Genomic DNA, 25,033 nt, shown 5'->3' on the forward strand with positions numbered 1-25,033 from the left:
GGACCTGATCAGATCCCATTCTCACAAAGGCACACAGGGCTGGTTTGAGGAGGGTGGCATGAGAAGTGTGCCCCCTGCCCAAATGAACACTAGCTGGCAGAAGGAGCTATAAAGACAGGTTGTATGGAGTGATGTTGAGTCCGTGGCCATATTCCAGTGATCACATCTTTGCATGTATCAAGACATATATGGTTTGAAGGCTACCACTTTGGTGAAGCTAAGCAAGTTTGGTTTGGGTACAGGCCTGAATGGGAGATTCTCTAGGAACTACATATGGACTACCTTAGGTTCTTTGAAAAAACATAGGTGGAATATAAATGGAAGAAAATAATAATTTAAAAGATCTTAAGCCAAAATATAAACAGGCCTTGTGTAACCACACATAGATGTTTCGCTCTTATTTTTGTGTGATCTGGGAAACAAGCCAGAATGTCTTCAGTTTCCTATAACTCCGTGTTATGTTCAGATTGGTAAGCCATGTTAATGACTTCTAAACAAGTTAGAATATAAAGTTCTGGTTTTTAAAGCCATTTACCATGGTTTCCTGGTTCTGGTGTAGTGGCCTTTGTGTAGGTCTTGAGATTGTCGGAATGCATCCCCTCTTGTCTTCCAGGCAACTGGCCATTTTATGTGTGCAAACATGTTTGTGATTCCGCTGGAGGAGAAGCACCTCAAACCTTCCCCTACCCCCATTGTCTCCATAGAGTCCATACACAGGCGTGGGTTCATGTGGCCAACAAGTGTGAAGTTATCTTGGGCAGTGTTCGGAATTCTCCAGGTGCCAGGTGTGTTTTGCAACTGGTGCAAGTTCAATTGCAACCACATTGAATTTTCTGAATGCCAGGTTGGTGGCTGACATCTCCACCTGGCTGATGGTACCGTGGCACTGCCAGGCAAGCCAGGTGACTCGGATGCATGTCTTGTGCTTCTGCACTGTCTCACAAGCCAGATGACTCACATAGCAGCAAACTTTGCTTCAGCACTGCTGTGAGAACTGCAATCCTAGGCACACTTTCTTATGGGTAAGAAAGCCCCTCTCAATGAGGTGGGGCTCACTTCCAAGCAAATGTGCCTAGGGATAAAGAGGAGGAAGTGCGTTCGCCCTCATGTCTACACACGCAAGCTTACCCAGCCCCATGCTCCCGTCTCTCATGAGGCGGTTGCTGGGTGCCTAGGAGCAGCCATGCTAGGCCAGCCAGGGCACCCCAAAAGGTGTTTCTCCCACTCCCTCCCTGCCCCCCCTTGCAGTATTAGTTCATATGTTTTTTGGGGGGAAAGGTCACTGTAATTGGTAAAATGCGCGACTGAATTGTTAAATATGTTAATGTTGATGATATACACGATTCATTTTTTGTTTTGCAACCTGATGCCTAGACATTCCATTGTGGCAACCTCAGCCAAGGTTTAAGGTGCCATTTGGCGAATAGCTTACATACCTGAATTTCTAACACAAATTTTAGGCCAATGGGTATAACTGGTAATTCTGATTCCTCTTCAGTGCCTAGTGCAATTTTTATTTCACGGATCCCCAAACCATTCAGACCATGTGGGTCTTGGGGCAAAGAACATAATTATCTGATTTAGGCACCCGCCCTGCCAACTGGAACATGCCCTCAGGTGGTGAACCTGCAAGGTGCAAATACCAGATATTTCTTGGGGACTCCTTCTGCCTCATTATGCTTCTTCTCCAATAATTCCAGTATTAAGATGGGCTTTCTAGGTAAGTCACCTCCTCCATTCCCAGGATGGCCTGCCCTGGTAAATTGGTACTCTTTTCATTTGGGGAAAATAGCTGGTGCTAGGGGGAAATAAATATTCCCTAGCAGACAGAAGGCATTGCTTTTTGCTAATGTCTCTTGTGGTCATCTTCAGGCAGGCTTTCCCTCCAAGGCATTCAGGTCAGGCCTTCCTGCTGTTGCTATTCATGCGAGCACTCTCCCCAGAAACATTGTGGACTACCTTTTAATCTTCCTCAGGAATATCTAGGACACTATTCTGGTTTCTTCTCCCACTGGTCTTAACCACACCACTGGTCTTAACCACACCTGCCCAGCAATGCCATTCTTCCACTTGTACCTCATCTGTCAAGGTTGAATAATTGCAAGAGGATTGTTTAATCTCCTGCCTGGGCTCTGGGGTTAGTAAAGGTCCATTGGACTCCTCCCCAAGTTCTTGGGTGTGAGCTAGAAATGGACTGTTTTTAGTGTCCCCTTGGGGGTGCCTTGCATCATGAACTATTTAAAACCAAATGTACAATTGTATATTTTAGAGTATTCCTGAAAATTAAAAACATAGCATAATACTTAACTTTTAAAAAAAGTAAACTTGTGCTTCTTCTCACCACTTTTTACTTGGGGTATAAAATGGATTTCAAGCTATATCTAGAAGTGTGTCATTTCCCCTGCAATTGAGCAAGGGGAAATCTACCAAAGTCAGCAATGGAACAAGATAGCTGAGCCTTCATTCTAGTATTATTTAGGTCCCACAGTGATGCAACTTCTCTGACTGCTTGGGGCTAACAGGAGGTATTATCTTTATTAAAACATAAAGTGTCTTGATGCAGTGTAATTCTAACACATTTCCCACACTATAGAAATATGCAGAGAATGACATGTAGAACAGCTTTCAGAAAGCAGAAGCTTTGATCTTCTCTTTTAAGAGCTGAAATCCCAAAACTTCCAGGAAGGGTTTATAACCAGTCTTTTTCTTTTGTTTCATATTTCAGCATAGCAAGATAATGATGAAATACAGCAATCCATTTTGTATAGATTTCCTAGAGTCTTTACATAGTAAAACACCCTAGAACCTCTCTTAATTCTTTTACAAATGAACACTTAGGTAAACTGGGATTTGGGTTTACCCTAGAAGAAATATTTTTAAATTACTGAAACACATTAATATCATTTAAATTTTAAACTACTTTTAAAGCCAAATCACCTTATAACAGTGTTTTTCAACCACTGGTGTGGCGTGGGAAAAATTGAAAAATTCGAAAGATTTAAACATAAAGTATTTTATAATTTTTCATATTTCTGTTTACTTGCTATTTCATAATAAAGTAATTATAAAATACTTTCTTTGTGTTTATTTGATTCCTATTCAAGAGAATTACTTTATATATAGTCAATATAGGCACAGAGTTAAATTTTTTAACATTTTCTAATGGTGGTGTGCCTCGTGACTTTTTTCATGAAACAAGTGTGCCTTTGCCCAAAAAAGGTTGAAAAACACTGCCTTATAATGTTGTAGCTTGGGGTTATGGTCATCATTTTAGAAGCAGATTGAATTTATAGGCTTTCTGTTTCTCCATTTGAAGAACTGGGGTTGATTTTAAAATTGCAGAAATAATACATTTGCACTGTCCTGTCTAGAGTAGGTCATTCCAGGCAAAGCAAGCAAGCAAGCAAACAAACAAAACCCTAGCAACCTTCTAACATGTGAAAAGTTAGCATACCTGGAAGAAGGTGATCTCATCGTTTGTGAAAATTTAGGTTCACAGCAGTGTTGGAAATTTGTCAGGCGCCCAGAGTGTTCTGTGACTGGCACAGGTCCAATAGCGACCACATAGAGATTTCTGGAAGCCAGCTTGGTGACTGACATCTCCTTCTAGCTATCCCCTCCAGCTTTCTTAAGCAGGTAAGCAGAAGAGCTCATGTATTGCATTTATATCCCACCTTTTCCTCCAAGGAGTATGGTTCACCCTGCTTTCCGTTAATCCCTACAATAACCCTGTGAGGTAGGTTAAAGGTAAAGGGACTCCTGACCATTAGGTCCAGTCGTGACTGACTCTGGGGTTGCGGCACTCATCTTGCTTTACTGGCCGAGGGAGCCGGCGTACAGCTTCCGGGTCATGTGGCCAGCATGACTAAGCCGCTTCTGGCGAACCAGAGCAGCACACGGAAACGCCGTTTACCTTCCCGCCGGAGCGGTACCTATTGGGATTCCTGGGAAATCAGGATTTCAATTCCAGGTGACTTTGGGCCAGTTACAGCCTCCTAATCTACCTCACGGGACGCAGGTGGCGTTGTGGGTTAAACCACAGAGCCTAGGACTTGCCAATCAGAAGGTTGGCGGTTCAAATCCCCGAGACGGGTTGAGCTCCCATTGCTCGGTCCCTGCTCCTGCCAACCTAGCAGTTCGAAAGCACATCAAAGTGCAAGTAGATAAATAAGTACCGCTCTGACGGGAAGGTAAACGGCGTTTCCGTGCGCTGCTCTGGTTCACCAGAAGCGGCTTAGTCATGGTGGCCACATGACCCGGAAGCTGTACGCCGGCTCCCTTGGCCAATAAACGAGATGAGTGCCGCAACCCCAGAGTCGGCCACGACTGGACCTAACGGTCAGGGGTCCCTTTACCTTTACTAATGTGTTACATAAACTGCACCTGCTCCATTTCTTTATATTACACAATTATTAAAAGTTTAGGAATCCTGCCATCTTTTGTATTTGGCCACCCTTTGTGTGGGCATCTGTGTGTTGTGTGAGTATAGGTGCTAGTACCCAGAGCTAGTATGCTGACCTCAGGTGGGGCAAAAAATCCCACCCTTGGTATAATATTGTATATCTCATTGGGATTACGTGACTTTCATTAAGCCATCTTGACCTTGGTCAAAAATATTCATATTCTGGTTGATGAACGACTTGATTTGCCTTGCAATTTTCAGTGTTTTAGTTTCTGTGTCAAGGTTGTAGAGTAAGGTTTGCTTTAGTTGAGGTTCTATCCTTTCTTCTTGGAAACCAGTAGCTTAACCTTAAAGCACATATATTCACAGTTTTTTTTAAAAAAATAAAACACAAATAGCCTTCAGAGGTACTTTATGAGAATATGTTTAGTAACTATTAATGTACCTGCACTGGAAGTTCTTGTTCATAACTGAGATAGCAGGTTCAGAAAATTTACTAAAAATTTCCTTGTTGAAATGCCAGAACCTTCAAAGAAAGCAAAATTATGTATGTTGAACTGAAGTAGAATGACATTCATTCTTCATAACATCATTGCTATTAGGCCTACTCAGGTGCTCACCAAGAAGATACACAGGGAAGGCTGGGGTAGCCTTTCTTTGGGTGTCCTCAACTCCAGCCTGAGCTTCCTTTGGGGCAAAGAAGGGGGAAACTGGTACAATAATTTTAAGTTTCCAGTCATCTTTTTTGCTTTTTTAAAATCAAACATTGTGGATTTGTGTTCACAAAGAAGATTTTTGTTTTTGTTTTTAATTTGGGGACAAGGCAAAACTAAGCTCACCTTCCCGTCACTGTCAGAAAGACTCCAGTGTGACTTTAAACACTTGTAAGACAGAACAGGTTAATCAGACTTCCAGCTGCAGCAAAATTCTTGCCTCTTTCAGCATACCCAGGAGAACACATCTTCCTAGGAATGTGCAAACAGGCAGGAGAAAAACTGACATAGGTCTAATCATCTTTTTTATTATTATTTTGAGGTAAGCCTCAAACTATACTGTGTTTGTTTCTCTCCCTATCCCTTGTGATAGTACGTCAAAATAAATGTGTTTTCGAGTTGTAGATGTCTGAGCTTCTGGATAACCTCAGGGCAAAATAAGCAAGCAAGAGATCCGTTCATGAAAAATGGAACTTTAAATTCAGGCAAGATGAAAATAGTACTCCAACAGTATTCTATCCCAGCCTTGCTGTTAAATGATGTAGGCCAGGACCTAAAACTTGCAATTTATAATGAAGTTTCATCTAACCATCTTTTAGAAAGCAAGGCCCTTTTCTGTGTGTATTGGGAAGGTATGAGGTTCTTATATGTATTGCCAATTCAGTTCAGGCAGATTGCTAAATCTTCATCACTGAAGCTCCAATTCTTGGAATTCTAAGATGTTAAACACATAAGGAATTATTGTGGTGAAGAACAAGTGTTGCTTTGGAAGCCTAGGAATTGGTTGGAAAGTTCAGGAATGCAAATAGTTGCAAAGTAACAACCATCTGCCACTTATGATCCCAGCTGTCCAAATTCTCAATCACTGCTGTTACAAATTGCCACTTAAAATCCAGTTGTTTTTTCATTTATATACAACGTTGAGACAAGTCTTCTAGTTTTAATTTACATACCCTGGAAATGTTTGTGGCCTTTGCAGTTTTGCTGTAAACTAACACATGTCTATGCTGGAATAGCTTTAAGAAATTCAATTTGGTAAACATGTAATTTTCTTACAGGGAATTTTGAATAGGACTGCCTCATATCAGGTTATATTTTTTGTCTTCCTAATTGCAGAGCTTGTTTCATGGTGATAGCTGGCAGAATAAAGTATTTCTAAGGAATGACTTGCTTATTTTTCTTTTTGTGCTATAGTTACAAAACAATAGGGGTTAAATAAATAATATGGTTTTAAAAGAAATTCTTTGAGAGCTAATGTCCATTATTGCAGAGGCTTGAAGACTATCACAGATATATTTTTAGCTTTTCCAGGTCACTTCTCTGCAAGCATGCACTTGATTTTTTAGACCACATTTCAAATTGTGCTGCACTATGAAATGTATTTTAAGATGGACAGATTTATGCTGGGAGCTTTTTCATTCCATTTCAGCTCATCACATTACTACTTAAAATGGAAAATAGTTCAATTTATTCTAGCAGTAAAGCATATGTTATTTTATAAATACATGATTTTATACATAATTTTTATACTGAAATTCACCTATTACTTTTAAAAATAGCCTGATGTCAACATGTTTGCTGATCATTGGAAATGTAATATGTAATAAAATGCAAAATACTTCGTTGTTTCTTTTCCACATATAAAGTTACACTATTTTTACTCCCCAGGGTATTGTGAATAATGGCTCTAATATAGTGGTTGTGACCATTCCGTATTTTTCTTCTTTTGTTTGGTCTCCCATTATTAATAAGCAACTTCTAGTTCATTAAAAAAACTAGGTATTATTTTCTATTTTCTCTCTCTAGAATAGCCCCTTGTTGCCTCTTCACTTGTGTGCTGCCTGTCAAGATCCAGACAGAATTTTCATTACCATCTTTCTATACTCCTCCATTTCCAAATGTGCATTACCACATTTTCTTCACAGCTTTGTGTGTTTCACTGAATATGTGGGGCACATTTTATTGTATCGTGAAGAGGCAATTACCGTATTTTTCGCCCTATAGGACGCACCGTCCCATAAGGCGCACCTAGTTCTTTTGGGGGGGAAATAAAGGGGGGGGAATTATTTTTCCCCCAGGCGCGGGGCTGGGGTGGGGGAGCTTCCCCCGACCCCAGCCCCCAAACAGGCAGCTCTCTGCAAGCCGTGGGAGCCCAGTGCTGGCTCCCGCTGCTTGCGGAGAGGTCCGCGAAGCCTGGACGCGCTGATCTCAGCGCGGGAAGGCTTCAGCATGCAGGCAACTCTCTGCAAGCAGCAGGAGCGCTCCCGCTGCTTGTGGAGAGGTTCGCGAAGCCTGGACGCGCTGATCTCAGCACGCGCAGGCTTCGGCATGCAGGCAACTCTCCGCAAGCAGCGGGAGCGCTCCCACTGCTTGCGGAGAGGTCTGCGAAGCCTGGAGAGCGAGAGGGGTCGGTGCGCACCAACCCCTCTCGCTCTCCAGGCTTCAGCGAAAGCCTGCATTCGCCCCATAGGACGCACACACATTTCCCCTTCATTTTTGGAGGGGGAAAAGTGTGTCCTATAAGGCGAAAAATACGGTATGTGTTTGGCATTGAGTATATATCGTATTTTTCGCTCTATAAGACGCACTTTTCCCCTCCTAAAAAGTAAGGGGGAATGTGTGTGCATCTTATGGAGCGAATGCAGACTCTGCATCTTTCGCTGAAGCCAGGAGAGCAAGAGGGATTGGTGTGCACTGATCCCTCTTTCTCTCCTGGCTTCAGGGATAGCCTCCCAAAGCCTCCTGAGCGCAGCGGGAGTGCTCTCGCTGTGCTCAGGAGGCTTCGTGTTGCTTTCGCTGAAGCCAGGAGAGCAAGAGGGAAGGGGCTCCATTTCTCCTGCCACTTCACTGAAGGGGCGCTGCGCAGAGAGGGAGGGAACACTTTTTTCTTGTTTTCCTCCTCTATAACTAGGTGTGTCTTATGGTCAGATGCGTCTTATAGAGCGAAAAATACGGTACTCAGTAGGGTGTTGACGCCATTCACAACTTGCTGCCTTGCAAGTATGCCCATATGATACACGTGTTAGTCACATTCACACTCTACTTCTCAGGCATACCCAAAAAGTGTTAGGTATACATCGTTAAGAGACGCAGGTGGCACTGTGGTCTAAACCACCGAGCTTCTTGGGCTCGTCGGTTATAAGGTCTGCAGTTCAAATCCATGCAACAGAGTGAGCTCCTGTTGCTTTTTCCCACCTCCTGCCAACCTAGCAGTTCAAAAGCATAGCAGCATAAGTAGATAAATAGGTACCGCTGCGACGGGAAGGTAAATGGCATTTCCATGCACTCTGATTTCTGTCACAGTGTCCCATTGCAGCATAAGTGGTTTAGTCATGGTGGCCACATGACCCAGAAAAGCTGTCTGTGGACAAACGCTGGCTCCCTTGGTCTGAAAGCGGAGATGAGCACTGCACCCCATAGCTGAATTCAGATGGAGTTAACTCTTCAGGGCTTTGGACCAATTATATTTGGAGACCACAAGTCATTCTCTCCTCAGATTTCACAGCTCTGAATTATTCCTGATCCATTCCTACAACAGAAATTTTTTTAATGGATTTGCTGCTAAGTAGGCTTGTTGTGTTTAAATTCTCTCTGTTAGTAGTGCTAGGTATGATTTAGTGTAGTTAAGAGAGTGGTGTGAACAGGTAATTTATTAAAAAGTCTGACCTCTTTTAACAGCAAAGAAATTTTGCCTTGTGACCTGTTTATATAGATTCTTTAGTTGTGCAATCCTATGCATATTTACTCAGAAGTCCCTCTGTGTTGTTATTCTCAGATAAGTGTAAATAGGATTCAGCGTTCAATGCAATAATTAAATATGTTAATTCCTACCAATAAGGCCTGTTTTTGTATTTTGCCCGATGGTTAATTTAATACTATATTTTATGTTCTGTGTAGCATGTTAAAAATATGCAGAAGGTATTAAATGATACAATAGTAGTAATTTCCAGAATAGTAACAAATAAAGATTGTGAGCTGTGTGTTTTATTCATTTACAGCACCTAGTGTATATTGAGGGAAGCGTGTGGCGCTGTGTCTAAACCAGTGTTTCCTAACCTTGGGCTTCCAGATGTTTTTGGCCTACAACTCCCATCATCCCTAGCTAGCAAGACCTGTGGAATTGTAGTTCAAAAACAGCTGGAGGCCCAAGGTTGGGAAACACTGGTCTAAACCACAGAGCCTAGGGCTTGCCGATTGGAAGTTCAGCGGTTCGAATCCCCGCTGCGGGGTGAGCTCCCGTTGCTCGGTCCCTGCTCCTGCCAACCTAGCAGTTCGAAAGCATGTCAAAGTGCAAGTAGATAAATAGGTACTGCTCCTATGGGAAGGTAAACAGCGTTTCCATGCGCTGCTCTGGTTCGCCAGAAGTGGATTAGTAATGCTGGCCACATGACCCGGAAGCTGTACGCCAGCTCCCTTAGCCAATAAAGCGAGATGAGCACCGCAACCCCAGAATCATCCACGACTGGACCTAACGGTCAGGGGTCCCTTTACCTTTTAGTGTATATTAAATGCTTCCACAAATGATTAAAAGGTGCAATATATAAACATACTCTTTAACAGCCCTGACCAAATGGTGGAATATACAATATGAGTGGATTAGACTGTTGACATGAGTGCCCCTGAGCACCCTCTTCTGCTTTGTAGAGCCCACATGGCTCATTGGTATATTCCAAAGCTCATGGCAATGAAACAGGCTGGGAGATGGCTTGAACACAAGTGCAGGAAAACAACAAGTGAATGCAATTGAATGTTGGTGAGTGCTCATTTCTGAACCTACTCAGTGGCAGTGAAGGAAGCAAAGAAGGCATATTTTGCTGCCTCCAGTACATAGCCACTGTATCGTTCAGCAGAGAGTAGTTTGGGGCCTTTTATAGTCTGGCCCAAAAGGAGGTGGTATTTACTTCCCTTCGCTTTAGCTTCTTGCTGCCATTCATGCACTCTGTACCCCCCTTCTTGTCTGCGGCAAGATGATTTGATTTTATTTGTTATCGTGGCACTTGTTAAAAACATATTCCCGTGATAATGCTGTCTTTTCTGTTTTCTTTCATTGAATGTCAGGAAAAAATAATAATTGAGTTTTGCTACTATGCATTAGTATGCATTGATCAGCATTTTATTGTTTACTAGTTCATTCCTAAAATCATATTGTTTTTGTTTTTGACTCCGTGAATGTTGTAGAGGCTTCACAGCTGGCAAAAAAGCACAGGGTTTCTGTCTTACTTCAACAATTTTCCAGGAGTGAATTTACGGGGAATTATAGAGCTGGAAGTTTGCTGCAAAGCAAGACTCTTCACCCACCACAGATCAGTCCCCACAGTAGCAAAGTGTGCTGTAAATAAGAAGCTCCTGTGTTGCAGAAAGATGTCTGTGAGATATGTCTAGATGACTTGGGGAACATCAGATACCTCTAGAGGAACTGAGCCAAGCTGCATACTGATTGGATAGTGCAAAATTTTGTGTGACTGGTTATAAAAATATAGTTCCAGCAAGTATGGGCAACTGTTGCCAGCAGTTATCACACAAATACAAGTCAAGACAATAGATCATAATTCTGTCATTTAGGTGAGCTTCGGATATTTCATAGTCAGTGTGGTTTCCCCTGTAAATCTATTTTTGTAATCAGCAGACACAAGGAGTTGGGTCCAGGCTTGGCCTTCTGTGAACAGAAGGGTTCCTTTCATTGGCAGAAGGATTATGATCTAGTGGAGGAATTCCACTGGTAGAATAGGGGAGGTCATTTTATCCACCACTCTCCCCACAGCCCACCATGTTCCCTAAAAATCTGATCTGAGGATGCATATTTCTCTCTTAATTAATCGTCTAAGCTTAGAAGACTGCAGGAAGGAATTCAGAAGCAGCAGTGCCTGTGAATGTCATGGACTCTGAATGGACCTTTGATAAAAACAGAACATTGAGCAAATGAAGATGAGAAATGGAGGTTGAAGAGATTTTGGTGATAAGATATAGCTGAAAGAGGGTATAAAGCCTTACAGAAACATTAGCTAATCCATTCAATGGAGTGGGGACATTTAAGGGTAAGTCAATGGACTGGTAATTTTTAAAATCATAGTTTTATAACTAAACTTGAAGGCTAACTGTGCATAAGAATATATTGGTGCCTGTCGTATTAAAAGTCTAAGTACAGTATCTTTAGATAAAAGCACATTATTCTAGTGACTTTTCTTTAACTCTGTATCAGTATGTATCAATAGCATTTATACAAATGGTGGTAGTTGGGTTAAGCTATTGGTGTACAGAAAGGATATTTAAAAGTATGTATCTATTGACCCGGAAGTGTCTGCGGACAGCGCTGGCCCCCGGCCTCTTAAGTGAGATGGGCACACAACCCTAGAGTCGGATACGACTGGCCCGTACGGGCAGGGGTACCTTTACCTTTACTTTTTATCTATTTCATCTCCTGCGTGGCTGCAAAATTCTACTAGTCAAGTTTTACAGTACAGTCATACCTCATGTTGTGTTAGGTTCATGTTGCGTCTTTTCAGCTTGCGAACGCAGCAAACCTGGAAATGTTTAGTTTTGGATTTTGTCGCGCACGTGCAGAAGCATTCTATGTGTTTCACACATGTGCAGAAGCTCTCTATCGCGTTCTATGCTTGCGCAGAAGCACCCGCTAGTTGCGAATTTTTCAGGGTGCAAACGGCACCCTTGAACGGATCGTGTCTGCAGCGAGAGGTACCACTGTAAATGTTACAAGCTTTGTGAATTTTTAGGAAGTACCTTGTTAAAGGGTAGCTAATATTTTGACTCCTGTAGTCTCTTAACTGCATCCTGAGCACAGCTGCGTGTTCTTACTTTGCTCACTGCCAAATTTAAACAAGGTCGTAGAAAAGATTAGATTAGGAATTGAGTTTTACTAGAACCAAATATCAGCTACTCATCTCGACTTTTACACTGCCAAATCAAAACAAGGTCATAATAAAGATTAGATTAGGAATTGAATTTTACTAGAACTTAATTTTAGCTACTCATTCTAGCTACTTGTCTTTAGCAAGTGTTTCTATAGTGTGGTCTTAGTCCTATGCCCACTTACTTGGGAGTAAGCCCCTCTGAACTCATTGACACTTATTTTCCAGCAGACCTGTATACTGCACTACTAATAGAAGAGTCTTTCTGGAGCCCTTCCATTTTTTTAGTCCAGCAGTTTCCTCATCTGCAGTTTTTGAATGGTTTGAAGACCAACCACTCATAACTTTTAACTGCTGAAGTTGATGTAGACAAACAGATTATTTTAAAAAATGGTGCTGTGTCCTGAATAATTTTGAATTTTTTACATAGCCTTTTGAAGGATCATGCCCCAAACATTTGAGCCTGTCTGTCCAAATTCTGGATAAAGCCTAGGTATAGCAAATAGTTTTTCCAGACATGCCTACGCATGAATTCAGATTGTTAAGAATTTGCTTGATAAGAGAATGTGATTCCATTTGCCAACTATATGTGATGCTTTCCCCTGTCATTTTGAACTTGTAGTTACTTTAGCCCCATTTTTAGAAGCAGTAAAAGAGATTTTTTAAAATTGTATAATTATAAGAAAGTGAGTGATGCAGTGAGTGAACTGAAGCAGTCAAAGTGTATGATGCTTAATATTTTAAAATCAAATATAAAGTACCGTATTTTTTGCCCTATAGGACACACCGGCCCATAGGACACACCTAGATTTGGGGGGGGGGAAATAAAGGGGGGAATTATTATTTTTCCCCACCCAGGCGCGGGGCTGGGGCGGGGGAAGCCCTAGCCCCCAGCCCCCAGAACAGGAGCCAGAGCGATGCCGAAGCTGAGCGCAGCTTTGGCATCGCTCTGGGAGCTTGCGCGGCTGGGGGCGGGGCAAGCCCGAGCTTCCCCCGACCCCAGCCCCCAGAACGGGTCATTCAATTAAAAACTATCCATTTTATGGGTGAAATTGTAATATAGATTTACATATTTGTAAAGAGACATGCACAGCAAGCTATTAACTTTGTACATTGACTATTATGTCAGGAAGCATAGCCTTTATAACTGAGATAGTAAAAATACTATTTTCTTGATAGTTGCCAGAATATTTCAGTCTGAACTGTAAGATCTAGGAAACTCCATTCATATTGAGAAAACTTCATTCTGATTATGGTAGCAATACCTAATTTGACCTTATGACATGAGGTTTGTGACATACATGTTAGACGTGGAGAGTCAGTGAACTGCACTGCCAAGAATGTAGGGTTTGGGTGTGGGAGACATAAGCCTATAGCCTCACTTAGCTGTACAGTGGTACCTTGGGTTAAGAACTTGCAGTTTCACCCACCAGGTTTAGTTAGGAATTAATATTTTGTATTAAGTTCTGTATAGCCATGTATAAGAAATGTTTCTTTTCCAAGATCCAGATGCTAGTTTTTTAATAGTCACGAAAAGGCATATGATTACCCACACACCCCTTGAGTTGTCAACCAATTTTTTTTAAAATTGCTCATGGAATAACAATGCTTTGTAAAAAAAATATGCAGCTGGGGGAAGGGGTGGCTAAATGCAGAAAATAGAAGTGTGAAAAGAGTATATGAGAGAGGAAAGTACATGAAATTTAGTATTGGAGACCCTGAGTGTTTTTAATTCTACTTGATTGATATACAGTACAACATGGGTAACTAAGGCAAAGTAAGGCCCGGGGGCCAGATCCAGCCCATTCGCCTTCTAAATCTGGCCCGCGGACAGTCTGGGAATCAGCGTGTTTTTACATGAGTCCTTTACATGTGTCCTTTTATTTAAAATGCATCTCTGGGTTATTTGTGGGGCCTGCCTGGTGTTTTTAGAATGTGTGCTTTTATTTAAATGGGTAGAATGTGTGCTTTTATTTAAAATGCATCTCTGGGGTATTTGTGGGGCATAGGAATTTGTCGTCGTCCCCCCCCAAAAAAATAGTCTGGCCTCCAACAAGGTCTGAGGGACAGTGGAAAGTTTGCTGACCCCTGCAATAAGTGATTTCTAAAATGATGTTTTATGCATTTATTAGAGGATTGATAGTTAATATTTTGCATCTTGCATAAGGCAATACGTAAGAAAGTAAACGTGACCTGAAAGATTTGTGTTTGAATGGAGCAACTGAGATGCAAAATTGTACACTGAAACCTAGTTATTAAAGCTAAGTACCGGTAGCTGCGGGGCTGTGTGCTTCTAATGTGCGTTAGGCTGACCAAATGGCATGAAGAGTTTGTTACTTGGATACGCTGTGAGGCTGTTCCTGTCCTCTCATGCCTTTTTTTTGAAGCTTTCAGTGACTGAAAAAAAAAATTGGCTGCAGTGTGATGTTAGGCAGCTGCAAGAGATGGTATTTGTTTATGTTAGCTGATTTGTTTTGCAAATTAACAGCCTAAGTCTATCTTAAGCTTTGAGAAGTGGCTTTCTGGTGAAAAGAGTTGTGAATTGATGTCAAGAATTTTGAACCATGTTCTCTTATCTCTGCAGCGCAGTTGGAAATCTGGGAGTTCTCTCAGATATTGTCCATGTGTGCTATTAATTGTAATGTTTGTGACCCTTAGTACTACACATGTTTTATTTAAGCGATTAAAGTTATTCATCATAACAGCTTGGAGAGCACATGATAAATTAAAAATCTGGTGCATTCACAAATTCTAAAAAACCAGGTAATTTGCATTTTGTATGTGCTTATTGTATTCCTGTGTTTTTTCTCCCGCCCACCATGTTCATGGGATATTATGTTTTATGCAATTATATTTGTTTACATTGATTAAACATATTAAATAATTTAGAGGTATTATGAGTTTGGTAAAGTATAATTTGTTCATTAATGGTATTGTTCATTAATGGTATTGCTTAACAGCTTATTGCTGAACTTACATTCAGATGTGAGGAATAACATCTCTCTTCAAATTTAGCGTATTCCCATCTCATTTAAGCTAGTGAAACAAGATAAACTGCAATTACAAGAACTGTGTGTTGATAAAACAGTGTTGCTTTTTGTATAGCAACAGATTGCTTAATAGATTCATGCTACTTGCTGAGAAAGAGCTGAAGCAGAACAGGAGTCCCTCTGTCTTCTGGGAAGTGAACTTTATTCCAGTTAGCTGGGGGTCTCTAGGGACTGTTGGACAGTCTATTGTTTAAGATTCTTTGTAATGTAAACTAATGTGGATTAATGAAGTTGGTTTGAACAAAATAGCTTTGTAGAAGCTAAACCTCTTTATTTTTGCATACTTTGTATGTATTTTGCTTGTTCATTTATGAATAATACGTTCGTTTAACAAGTAAAGTAACTAAATGTCTACTATACAATGAATACATGTAAAATTCTGAACAAAATTCCTGGTATCATAGTAGTTGGTGGAACACCACCTCACATTTAGAATAGAAATGAAACTCTCTATTTTTGTCATAAAGCACCGTATTTTAGGATTGGGACTCCAGTCAAATATGCCATAGAGTAGGGGTGTTCGTGTGGAATCATTGTGTAAGTGGCAGCCTACACTTTTATTATTATTGCATCGTGGGGCCTTCTGATAGCAGTGGTAAGAATGAAAACCCCTCACTCTCTATCTCTGCAGTAGTCACTTTATATGGCATGCTGCACCTGCCCTGCCAACTTTTTAAAAGCTCGTTTCTACCTTGTAAATTAAGCTGCATTATTTGTCATAACTGGAGGATCTCCAAATAGCAATACAGTGGTGCCTCGCTAGACGAAAAGAATCCGTTCCGCTATTCTCTTCGTCTAGCGGTTTTTTCGTCTTGCGAAGCAAGCCCATTGACAGCTTAGCGGATTAGTGCTAGAGCTGTCAAGCGGCTTCCAGCGATCAGCTGTTAAGCGGCTTATCAGCGGAACAGCTGATAAGCGGCTTAGGAAAAGGGCGAAAAAAGCAAAAAAAAAACTGCCGGGGGACGCAAGATTTTTTCGTCTTGTGAAGCAACCCCATAGAGAAATTCGTTTTGCGAAGCGCCTCCAAAACGGAAAACCCTTACGTCTAGCGGATTTTTCGTCTTGCGAGGCGTTCGTCTTGCGGGGCACCACTGTATAGCATTCACAAGAAATCACCATTGTTAGTAGTAGTAGTAGTAGTAGTAGTAGTAGTAGTAGTAGATGACAGGGTAGATCCTGGGTCAAATCCCCCCCCACATTTAATGATATTGAACCAGTCACTATCTCACAGCCTAACCTACTGCAAAGGATCGCTGTGAGTTTAAGTGGTGAGGAGACCTGCCTATGCTTTCCTTTCATTGAATTAATTTTTATTTGTATACTGTGTTTGTACATGTTTTGTATTACATATTTGTGTGTGTGTGTTTAAATGAGTTGTATGTTGCTTGGAGACCTTCAGGTAACAAGTGACCAACAAGTCCAATAAATGATGGTAGTGGTGAAGCAAAAATAAAGTTTATCAGAGAGGCATAGGCATATGGTTGCAGTCACACCTGAATTAGTCAAAATGGTACCTACTAGGCTTCAGCTGGTGTGTTTTGACCCACTACCAGGTCACAGTCTGATCCAAGTTGCCACTCAGCAGCACTAACACCATATATGGTTTTAAAAACCTGAAGAGGGGGAAATTGGGCTGCAAAAGTGTGTGAGATCATGGCAACCAAAATGGCTGTCATGCTCTCATGATAAAAATTTAGATGTCCCGGTCGAGCACACTTGTGGGGTATGCAGTCCCCACTCCATTCTGCCCTGTATTTTGTCAAACCAAAGGTGGCAGCCCTAAACTAGTCTCACTTTTTATTGGGCTTTGGAGAGAGGCAAGAGGGGAAGATCAGTCCTTACCCCAAGGGCAATTGGAGCAGCAGAGCACCACGTCATAAGCCAGGGGTCAGCAAAACTTTTTCAGCAGGGGGCCAGTCCACTGTCTCTCAAACCTTGTGGAGGGCTGGACTATATTTTTGGGGGGATGAATGAATTCCTATGCCCCACAAATAACCCAGAGATGCATTTTAAATAAAAGCACACATTCTACTCATGTAAAAACACGCTGATTCCCGGACCATCTGTGGGCTGGATTTAGAAGGCGATTGGGCCGGATCTGGCCCCTGGGCCTTGGTTTGCCTACCAATGTCATAAGCCTTGTCAGCTTCTGCCAATCTTAGTAGAGGGCTGTGCATGTTTTAGGTTTGTTGTTGTTTTGCTTCACCAGCTCCAGGCTGGTGCAAGAGAGAGGCACAGCTCCACTAATAACCACGGAAGACCCTATTTCAGGGCCCTACTCTGGCTATCACCAGTTGTAGCCTGTTGCCTGCTTGGTCAGAGCTTGGGTCCCTGCCACAGTGATCCTCTTCATGGCACTCCTCTTTGCCAGCAGGCTGAGGACACTGCTTTGTCCTCTCCCCACCCATTAACCCACCTATCACCTTTGGGGAAGTTAGAATTGCAGCCAGACCTCCCCTCTGCCTCTCTCTTTAGCCCAGCACAGATTGCCGACCATGATCTCCTGTAATGACTGGCTACTAAGCAAAGCAAACATTTGTGAATTTCTTCTTGCATAAGATAGGTAACTTCTCAGTTTATATTTATGTTTACTTAGATTGCAGTAGGTACATATCAGCTTTGTACTTGACAGCCACGTTTATGTGGGCTGTGTGTCTCTATATGGATGTATTAACATTTGATGTTGATTGGAAATGATGTTCGGCAGAACATTTTGTTCCACCATACTTTCATATTCATTTGCAGTCAGTTGTGTTTAGGTTTTGTAAGATCACCCTTAATCCTGTGCCTGGACTTACATGTAACCATTTCAGATGGATCAACCCAGTGTTGCTGTCTGGTGCTCTGATTGTATAAATTGCTTGGCTGCAGTGGACACAGAGTAGCTTGCGTGAAATAGGTGTACTGTAGCAGCATTCTGGCCATGAAAGTTGATTCTGTTGTGTTGCCTCTAAGGCCTTTCTCTGCAGTAAATTGCACTTGTTGCAAGGGATCCAGATGTCTTTCCTCAAGGTAACAACTTCTGTGGCAAACCACAATGCTCATTGCTAAGAAAATGTGGTCTCTTTTCCTCATGTTAGTGTGTCATTTGAGAGTCTGGTATGGAATATAATTGCTCATGTGTCATAGGCACTTATTGGTTAATGTCTGACATCACTGGTGCAAAGCAAGATGGCTCCTTCTCCCATGGCCACACTATTTCGTGTACTTAATTTTTTAAAAAAACTTTGCACTTGGAGCACCTCAGAGGTGTAGCACAACTGTGGAGATAACACCCTGCCCCCATCCCAGCTCCTCATTGTGCACATCTACCGGTACTTTGCAAGGAAGGAAAGCATCGCTCATGGCTCTGACTACTACTGGTAGTACTGACACCACCCTGGCTTATGAGCCTCTGAGCCAATTGGGGGCATGGGCCTCCCCAACCTTTAGGCTTTTATCCTGGGATTGGGGGAACTGGGAGGAAGCCCATCTTTTCTTTTACTCCCTGTTTACACAGAACTGTTCGCACAGAGTGTGTTGGCAATGCGCCTAGTTTGTGGTAGATGAAACCCAGTGGGCTAAAACAGCTAGCCAAGCTCCAGCATTCCATATGATGGAGAGTTTATTTTAGAAAAGTAATGATTAGGGGATGGGGGGGGGGAGAGACCTAAGTGGAGTATGATATAAAATAAAAGCGTAGGTTCAAAATAACAATAACAAGAATTTATTACTTATACTCTGCCCATCTGGGTGGCTGCCAACATATTAAAAACACAGCAAATACCGAACATTAAAAACTTCCCGATACAGGGATTCCTTGAGATGTCTTCAGAAAGTTGTGTAGTTGTTTACCTTTTTGACATCTGATGGGATGTGCTAATTGATGGGATGTTGTATCCTAACATTTTGAGCATGTTATGATGTTCAGCTTACATGCCTGGCATATGTATAATTCTTTAAGATGTTCTGATGAAGACAAAAACTAGTAAATATCACCCTACCTTAACTTTTGTTGACAGAGGGGTGGGTGGTGGAAGCCCCCTAATATGGAGGTACCTATGGCAGCATGGAAACTTTTGTAGATTGCTGCTTGGGGCAATTATTATTTTGCCCTGAGAGGAGAGGGCATATATATTAGAAGGATCTCTTCTTGGGTTCCTGTGCAACAAATTATTGTTTCTTCGGAGGAGGGATGCTTTAGCTGTGCAGGCTTCCCAAGCACAGCATTAGTCTATAAAGCATTAGAAAGCTACCTGCTTTATTAGAAAAATAAATTAAGGTTATCTATAACTTATCCCAGAAAAATGTACCAATGGAAGAAATTACAATTGTATCCTGAAATGATTTTTAAAAAGAAAATAAGAGATTGTTTTGTCCTTGAGTAATTCTTCTCATCTGGAAGGCGGCAGCATTTTACTTTCCCCCCGTAGTATTTCCTGTGTTCGTTACAAGTGCAGCTCTGATAAGCAAAAGCCAGCCTAAGAAAAGTTCATGAAGTGTAGTCCAAGGCAAAGATAAGACGTTCAATTTCTTCCCATTCTGATAAATGCTATGCAGCTACTATGTGGCTCAGATTCTTATTACATTTTAGCATGATTGTGAAGCAATGGGCTGTCATCACATTTAAACAGAGCAATAGAGTTTAAATAATGTTTGCAAAACTGATAAACTTAACATAGTTTAATTCATACTAAATTATCTTTTATCACTTCAAGTGACTTTAAGCATATTTAGGTTTTTTTATAATGTGTCATTACTTTTCCATTATTTTGACACCCCCCGCCCCCCAAAAAAGCCTCTTTAAAAGCAGTCAGTTCCCAAAAACCTGCTGGAACAAAAATGGCTTCACCTGCTGGCAGCAGGGCAGCAAGTAGGGAGGCAGTCTAGCTTCCCTAGAGAGGGAGTTCCAAAATCTGGAAGCAGTTGTTTATGTATGTGACAACGGCCGCTTGGATGTTACTAGCCCAGAGATGGAAGGAAGAAACAACCCCAACCATATACGATATACGATATATACGATATACATGATATACGATATCTTTATTGTCATTGTCCCATGCAGAACAATGAAATTGAAAAACTACATAAAACATTCAAAAACCCCTAAAAACTCTGAAACCCCATTTTAAAATACACTGTACTATAGAGACCCCTTAAGCTGCGTTTAGAACCAGAATTGCATTTGCGTAGAAACTGTTTCTCAGGTGGCTAGTCCTGGCCTTTATAACCCTATACCTTCTTCCAGAAGGCAGAAGCTGAAAGAGATCATTTCCGGGGTGCGTACTATCCCGCGCTATCTCTGCCGCTTTCTTATGGCACCTGACAGCATAGATTTGATCTAAGATGGGAAGAGTGCACCCAATTATTCTATCTGCAGTCTTTACAACCCTGGACCAGAGAAGAATGGCAAATTAAGTTGATGGATTATGCCGAAATGGCAAAACTAACTGGGAAGCTCAGGAATCAAGAAGACAAGAACTTTTAAAAAGAATGGGAAATGTTTATAATGTATATACAAAATCATTGTAAACAGGTCAAAACATTAGCAGGATTTTAAACACACTTGTAATCTAACAGAATGTATAGATAATTTAGGAAGATGAAAAATCTGAGAAGTATTGATATGCAGTTGAAAATAGAATCAATGGAAGGGATGGGGGGAATGTCAGGAGATTCAGAATAATCTCGACAATTAGATTTGGAATTGTTTTTGTTGTATGTTTATATTTTGGAAAAGCAAATAATCACACACCAAAAATCTGGGAGCAGTGACTGAGAAGGCCATCTCCTGAGCCCCCCCGCCCCGCTAAATGTGCCTGTGAGGGTGATGGGACTGAGAGAAGGCCTTTCCTTTCTCAGATATTAAACCTTCATATGTATTAATGTGGAAAATAAATACGTTGCATTTCATTATTTCACAGTTACCACAACTATGAAAAAAGAGCCCTCCTTGTTAATCTCACATCTATATTAAGATAACTTTAAGAAACAGTGGTGGTAGAATTCTGATTATCATTTTCCAGGAACATTGATGCAAGAGGTATGAAATAGAGCTATTATTTTGCTTTTGACTAATGCAGACATTACTAATTCAGGACAAGTCACTGGTGTAAATATATGTGAATAGCTAGCACTTCTTGATAAACAATGGAATTGGAAGGAGAAGGAAGAGAAGGGGGGGGGGATTAAAAATACCGGTTTGTAAAAGGAAGTGCACATTCCATGGAAAGAATGGGGAACTTGTTTAGATGTGACAATTTTCTATCTTAATGAGGAATCAGTCCTTTCTTCCTTTGGTGCAAGGGTAGCCAACATGGTTCTCTCCAGAGGTCATTGAACTCCAACTTTCATCTTCCCTGGCCATTGATGATGCTATCTGCAGCTGATGAGAGTTGCAGAGCACATTTTTGGTACCTGCACTCTGAAGCCAATGAATTTATAGCTCTGTTGCTGGGCATTTTGAATTCCAGTTTCCTCTTAGGAATGACGCAGATAGGAAAATAACAGAGAATGCTCTGTTATGTATTTTGAAGAGGAAATTGGTTTTGTTCAATGTTTTTTGTTGTTTTTTTAAACCAAAATTCCAACTGTCAAGTGTTCAAAGTGAAACTTAACAAAAACCTTCATCGGAACTTCTTTGCAGTTCTATTAAAATAGTCTTTCTATTTAGTAGTAGTAGCAGTAGTAGTAGTAGTAGTAGTAAGGGAAATCATTTTTTCCAAATTCTAGTAGTTATGATTCATGAAGAAAAATATAAAAAATATCACATTTTATTTATTAAAGCCTAATGTATTGGATCCATCACAGTTTTCCCTGAATGCAAGGAGTCCTTCCGTGAACTGCAACCCAGAAAGGGCTGAAGAAACAGGAGGGATGGAGGCATTCTTTACCAGTTGCCCATTTCCCCCTGCATGCTCTCACACCATGCTTGTATTGTTTCATAGAATTCCATCAGCCCTCCTGGACAGTCTTTTGCTAAAGGCTGTAGGGGGAAATCAGAAAAAAAAAATTGCTGCCACCCCCTCCATTCATGTGAGAGTTCCATGAGCAGAACTCAGCTGATAAATCTCTGAAACCAGTGTCTGGTTAATTAAACTTTCAGAAAATGGTTAATGGAAAAAGAAGTGTCATACATTTCCAAAGCATTTTCATCCTAAATACTCTTCTGACTCCCTGAAATCAAAGCATTTTACTCATGTAAAATAGAGAACATGTTTCCTTCCTGGAAGAAGGGAGCTCAGAAGAAATTCTACAACATACCGTTTTCCTGTAAGCATCAAGTCATTAAAGTACTGTTTCAATATTAATGAATAATCTATGAAACCAAAGGCAGTAATCTGGTTTGGATTCAGTAGCTACAGTTCTAAAACTATTACTTGTAAGTACTTCATGAAGCAATTTGAGATTTCATATAACTAAGCTGCTGGAAAATGCCTTGCTTTTATTATAACTTCTGTTGTTGCCCTAAAAATAGGGATTCCGCTACTGTAATTTGATATATCCAACAAGCATAGCTCCTTCTCAGAGAAGCAATTGTGTGGTAATATCTCCTTAGGATGCATATTGGTCAGTATGCAGCAAAGTGCTTCTGCTAGAACAAGGATTTTTTACTTATGCAACCAAACTTCTCCATCTGCTTTCCCAACATTGTCTTCTGTCTCCCTTCCTTAAAGGCAGGGTAGGTTTATCAACTTTAAAATCTGGGGAAAGAACATTCATATTTGGTTGCTCACCCGAAGCTTGCTTAAACTTCTTTTTGCAGTCTGTTTGGGACTTTAAAAATAGGGGAACTGTCAGGCCACGGTAAATGACTGGAGAGCTGTGTTCAGATTGGTTCGTTAGAAGTTACGCAGACCTGCGATACCATGTCTTATGTTTAGATGAGGGGAAGCAAACCACCCATGGAATGTGTAAGCTTGCTAGTTTGACTGCATTTGTCTGCATTTGGGGAAACATTGGAGCAAATAATAAAAATAATTAAGCTGGCAACGTGTTGAAAAAAATTAAGGTGTGCAGATCTGTTTCACTGGGGATGGCCACAGTTGGATATCACCCTATGGACTGATGTGGGCCCAGTTACCATAGCCTAGTGATGTAAAATAAAGCCGAACACCAGCAATAGGAAGGAATAATACAACGTGGATATATGAGGAAGAAGCAATATAGGATAAAGTTTCCAGGTTGGAACTGTGTGGAAAATCTCATAAATTCTGAGGGGCTGTGAATTCATGATACAATTAATATCACTTAGCAGACTAGATCTTGGCGATTAATATAATATTTTAAACACTGCTGAGTTGGGTAGATAATAACAAAACCAAGCTCAACAATGTCAAATGTGAAAATGAGAAGAGGTGAAAAGAATATAATATAAATATAAGAATAAATATAAGAAGGGTGCTAAGAGGCCAGACAGCTGCTCCTCTCAGTAATTCAGATGCTACAATGGATAAGAAACTGTGCATGAATTAACAATGTGATGATGTGACCCCAAATATCAGTGCTTTTTAAAATTGTATTAACAAAAGCATTATTTCCAAGATTTTGGCAAGTAAGGATAGTGCTGCAGCTCTAGTAAGACTTAATGCAGGCTTGCATTCAATTCTGGTCAAAAGAATTCAAGGAGCTTGTTGCTCAAGAGACAAGTTATCAAGATGATTTGTTTCAGAAAATCAGGTTGAGAAGGAAAACTGAGGAAAAATAGGCACATTTTGTTCAAATAAGAAGATTACAATGGCAATGTATTTGAGAATGATGGTCTGAAAGAAGTGGCAGATCACTTGCTTGCCCAAGTTTTTGCATCATACCCTGTTAAAACAGCAAAAACCTTAAATTGCAATATAGTGATTTTAGAGCAGCTTTGCAGTGGAATAAACTGCTCAGGAAGGATGTCTGAGCTTCCTAGGTGATTTTAATAAAATGTTGGGTACTTCTTCCAGACATGAATTAGGTATATAATCCTTTATTTTAGAACAGGAGTTGGACTAAATAATCCAATATCTTGTCTTTCAATACTGTGACTGACTCTTGCTTCCAAAGTGATTATGAAAGATTGTGCGTCAGTTCAGATATTTAGAAATAATTTTCTTAGTGTGGTATGCCATCGCTGATCTGGGAATACAATGCACTCATGCAGTAACTTAATATCTAACCTGGTTTACCCTTCAACTACACACTCTCAGACAGAAGCACTTTCCATGGTTGTGGTGAAAAAAGAATCTGCTGCTGCTATTATGTAAATTGTTTCCAGGGTATCCTAACTATTTCCATGCAGGAGCAGTTATTTATCAGGTTCTTGATGCAAGTGTTTTCCCAAAGATTAGCCCTCAGCAAAACTTTTGAATATCTGGTTTCACACTGAGAAGTTATTTTAAAGTGTCCCCAGGGACTGAAGATAGAGCACCCATAGAGACCACTGGGGAGAAACCCCAAAAGATTTTAATTAAGCTTCAGATGTGTACACGTATGTTTAGTTGTCATGAAATGCTAACATGACTAACTGGGGTGGTGGGGAGGAAAATTGGGGCTCAGGAAATGTAATGGAGTGGCTTGAATATTAATTACACTGTAACACTTTGATGCAGAACTCCAGTTCTTATCCTTTTAATTTATGTGTACAGTTGCACAAGTCAAGATTTCATAAGGAGCAAATAATTTGCACTTAGTGAAATGTGTGAATTTCCTCCTTTGCTTGAGTCACAGCATAAATACTTAACATTTACACATGGAACTGTGTTGTCCTTTGTTACTGAAGATAGAAACAACATCCTTTCTTTGTTTCTTTGGCAGTCAGTGCCAAGGATCAGAAAATACAGGACAGCTGAGCATTCCAGGCACAAAGCATCTGTTCTTGAGAATAAAATTGTGTGTGTGTGTGTGTGAGAGAGAGAGAGAGAGAGAGAGAGAGAGAGAGAGAGAGAGAGAGATCTACAGTTATTATTTAAACCAAGGCAAGAGCAATCCTTTGTCTTCAGAAATGTCTGAAAGGCAGGAGTGGGGAAGGTTACATTAGTAGTCAAG

At 40.9% G+C, this 25,033-nt stretch overlaps 1 protein-coding gene and 1 long non-coding RNA gene across 6 annotated transcripts in view; one reads left to right on the plus strand and one right to left on the minus strand.

Moving 5' to 3' along the window:
* Positions 1-25,033, minus strand: part of LOC310833764 — a 334,495-nt gene that overhangs the window by 237,851 nt on the left and 71,611 nt on the right. The window lies entirely within an intron of this gene.
* BMPR2 (bone morphogenetic protein receptor type 2) overlaps positions 1-25,033 on the plus strand; it is an 88,859-nt gene that overhangs the window by 8,894 nt on the left and 54,932 nt on the right. The gene's annotated exons all lie outside the window — the stretch shown is intronic.

This window comes from Podarcis gaigeae (genome assembly GCF_964106915.1).
Source record: "Podarcis gaigeae genome assembly, chromosome: 1".
Taxonomy (NCBI): domain Eukaryota; kingdom Metazoa; phylum Chordata; class Lepidosauria; order Squamata; family Lacertidae; genus Podarcis; species Podarcis gaigeae.